The sequence below is a fragment of the Cannabis sativa genome, chromosome 2 (assembly GCF_029168945.1).
Source record: "Cannabis sativa cultivar Pink pepper isolate KNU-18-1 chromosome 2, ASM2916894v1, whole genome shotgun sequence".
Classification (NCBI taxonomy): Eukaryota; Viridiplantae; Streptophyta; class Magnoliopsida; order Rosales; family Cannabaceae; genus Cannabis; species Cannabis sativa.
The window spans coordinates 66,806,166-66,810,624 of record NC_083602.1 but is presented as its reverse complement, the minus strand read 5'-3'; positions in this window follow the sequence as shown (position 1 = coordinate 66,810,624).

Below are 4,459 nucleotides of genomic sequence, written 5' to 3'. Positions count from 1 at the left end.
AGAATAATATATTTACTTATTCAAAATTAAAAAACATCAAGAAAATAATAAATATCACTAATACCAAGAAAATCACTCAATAATAAAAACATCAAATACAAAAGTATGTATAAAAATAAAATTGATTAAGAAAATAATAGTAACATATATATATATACACTAATACCAATCAAGTAATAATATATATCTTAAGTTGCATATAATTTTTCCACTTAAATACTTTTGAAATAGCTATAAAAGTGACAATGATTATCTAAATGGATGGAAAAAGAGATGAAAGTATATTTGAATGTTTATGAATTAATAGGGTTAAAGTCTTGCACCATCCACCTAAAAAAAAATAAGAAAGAGTAGATGTTAAGTTAGAGAATTTAGAAGTTAATGAATAAAAAATAGTCCTAACCTATTATTAAAATGTAAATAAAAAAATTGACGATATTAACAATTAATTATTAAAAGTTTATGAATATAGGTATATATATAGTAAGTATATAGTATATAATTATTTAAGAAAATACTTACTTAAATATAAATCTATATATATAGTTATAAAAAAAATAAATACAATTTGAGTTTAACAAATATATATAGTTCTGAAAAATCAAATACAATTTAAATTTAGCAAATGGATTTATAAATTGATTTTATTAATTAATAGTTTTAAAAATTATAGATTTTTAAATCTTTATTATTATTATTATTATTATTATTATTATTATTATTAATTAATAATTTTAAGAAAGTGTGAACAAAAAAGTAGATAAAGTTGTTTAGAAAAATTTTAGAGTATCATATCACTGTTTTACATTTTTCCTTTTTATATATTGATTATTTTAAAAACAAAACTTTAATAAAATTTTTAAACAATATAATAACTCAAAACGATGAGAGAGAAGGAGAATTATTATTAATTCACCATCACGTAATTGGTTGTTATTCCAACCTATTAAAACCTATTAAATATACCATCAATAATTTTCTACCTATTAACATCGTATAGATTTTTCAAAAAAGAAATCAACGAAAAAAGAAGAAGGAATGAGATCAAAGTTATAAAATTAAGATTTCCGCGACGTGTTCTTTTTGGGATGATTAAGATGGAAGAATAAAATTTTCCTAATTTGCATTCAGATTTTTTTTCTTTATTTTTTTCAGCACTAATCATATTATAATTAGATTAAGTACTCTCTATAAATAGTTTTGTCTATTGACATATGTTCGATAAATTTTTTTTAGTGTGTTCGTGTGATTTAAGTGTGTTGCGTGTGTTCTAAGGATACAGTTTATGTGTTAAGATCTTTCGAAGAAGTTAGGGCTAGGGTTATTGTGGAGAATTTGTGTTCACGTTAGTCGTGAGATTTCAAAAGTGATGTGGGAATTGTGCTGGTCAACCATGGCTTCGAGTAGCACGTTTGTTCGTGATCTGGAGAAAGAATGTGTTAGTATTGTGATTGAAGGGGAAGAGGAGCATGAGTTCATATGTGATTTCTCTAAGAATGAGGAGTAAAAGATTGATGAGCACTGATGCATTGTTGGTCATTTTTTGACTCACAGACCTATTGATTTGACGTGATGCAACACATGATGGCCTCGTTATGGAAGCCTCGCAAGGGAATGTATGTGAAAGAGCTGGAAGTTAATCGATATTTATTTTAGTTTTATCATGATCTATATCTCAAAAGAGTTATGGAAGGATCTCTGTGGACGTTCAATAGAACAAAATTTGTATTTGCAAGATTAAAGTGAGGGGAAGATCCATGGTCTGTTGTGATAATAATTAGGATTTGTGGGTTCAGGTTCATGACTTGTAGTATGGATTAAAATCTGACCATGTATTACGTGGGGCAACTAAGTATATGTTTGCACTTTTGTAGAAATAGATCCGAAAAACTTTCAAGGGTTGTGGCATGATTATTTGTGTGTATGTGTGACTGTTGATATTACTGTCCCCTTGAAACGGTGCATGAAGATTGAGCGTACGGGGGTGAGTTCTCTTTTGGGCCAATGTCAAGTATGAGTATGTTCCCACTTTTTGTTTTATTTGTGGTATTATTGGTCATTACAGACGGTTTTGTTCAAAATTGTTTGAGTTATCTCCAAAGGATATTGTTAAGACTTATGGTTCATTTATGAGAGCCCAGCTTGAAAGGACATACCACTTGATTGGCGTACATTGGTTGAGGAACGGTACCAAAGATGATAACGTATTTTTTGTTGAGCAGTTGTCTGATTCTAGTAAGTTGTCAAAACTATCATGTTGCACTAATAATTTTCTTGAGGAAAGGCGTGATAAGGCAGGGTCGTGGTGGTGACAGTGGGTCCTCAGGTTATTGTTTCTCAGATAGATGAGGGTCGAATGGATGAGAAAGGGTCTGAGGTTTTGGTGGTTGTAGATTCTAAACGGAAGTGTGCTAAGGGGTTTTCTAGTATATGGACTCTAATGTGGATAAGAATATAGTTTCTAGTGAGACTATTGATGTGGATATGGGAGGAAACAGTACAAATTTGTTGGTTCAAAAAAATGAGTTATTGGCGAGTTCTCTGTTGGTCAGACACGCTGTGCATCATGAGTGTCCTTAGTTGGAACTGTCGTGGGCTTGGCAACCGACAAAATGTTCAGTTCCTTAAAAACGTTGTTCGTCATAAGAGGCCTATTTTTATTTTTCTTTGTAAAAATTTATGCAAGAAGGATAAAATTGAATGGATTCTTAGAAAACTAGAGTTTGAAGGAATATTTGTGGTGGAGCCGAGGGGTAGGAGTGGGGTGTAGCAATATGGTGGCGTGAGGAAGATCGGGCAAACTTAATTATTTTTTCTCGAAACCATATTGATGTTATTACAAAGGTCGATGGTATGGAGGCTTGGAGGTTAACTAGGCTTTATGGTGAGCCTGATAGAATACAACGTGGGAAGACTTTGGATTCACTTCGGACTTTGGTGCATAATTCTAGCTTACCTTGGTGTGTAATTAGAGACTTGAATAATATGGTGAATTAGGTAGATAAGCAAGGTGGGACACCGTATCTTGGGTGGCTAATGGACGAGTTTAATAAAGCTCTTGAAGATGTGGGGTTGAGGAGAGAGAGAGAGAGAGAGAGAGAGAGAGAGAGAGAGAGAGAGAGAGAGAGAGAGTAGGCGTGTACGGTAGAAAGAAAATGAGAGTGAATATCAATTCCTATTTTCTCTCTTATTACCGTATTGTTACTCATATTTTCAGTCTCTTATTTATGATATTATATATTGTATATATAATGCTATAAATAAAGTTTTTTAATCTTTTAATAAAGTAAAAAGAAAATATTTAATTTGATTTGAATTCAGAATTTAATTTCAAATACAAATATCTAAAACCTGAATAACAAATATCAGTTATAGCTTTTTTTAATTTATTATTATCCTTTTAATGAAATAATTATCATATAATATATTTAATTCATCAATTAAAATATAATTAATTAATGTAATTTAAATTATTTTCACCAATAAAATAATCAAACTAAATTAATCATGGGCCGTTATATGTGACCCTACACGTGTGAGTTAGGCCTACATGTGTGGGCCATATTTTAAGGCCCAAAATTAATTTCTCAAATTTGTCATAAATAAGATTCATTTTTTATTTTTTCAATAAATAATAATTGATTAGTTTCCATTAATCTCTTATTTTACAAGGATTAAAATAAATATTATTTTCTAAAATAATATATTTTTCTCTTTAATATTATTTAAGAATAATATTATATTTAAATAATTAATATAGTTTTAATAAATAAAACTAAATAGTTAAATACTTTTAATTATACAATTCATAATTTTCATAATTAATCAAAATAATGATTTTAAAAACAACTATTTTTCCCTTAAGAATTTATGTCTCATAGAAATTAATTCTCACTCAAATTCATTTATCAAATAAAACTTTTCTCTGCACAGTGTTGTATAGAGGTGACTTAGGGATCATGGACCTATATTTTAAAACTCCAATAAATACTTGATCATTATCGATCTTAGCAACAGAATAATATAGTTTATTAATTTCATTATTGCTCCACAAAAATATAGAATTGCACTCTTTGACAATATAGAATTATATTTATAGAATTCGTACTAGTAGTCTATTGATATAATCAATATAAGACAATATAGAATTATATTTATAGAATTCGGTCTAGTTGTCTATTGATATAATCAATATAAGCAGTTCACCCTCAAATTATTAGTTCATAATTAGAGTTAATCAAAATTACTATTTTATCCTTCTAATTATCTCTTGATTTCTTATGTATCATTAATTCAATATGAACAGTTAATCTATAATTTATTATAGATTTGGATCCAACTGTTAGCACTATCAGAATTAATACTATAAGAGAACTAATATTCGATCTATTAGGAAAGATTGGATTCCACTATTATATAACATGTTCCCAGCCACTCATGTTATTAAGCTTCCAAAATA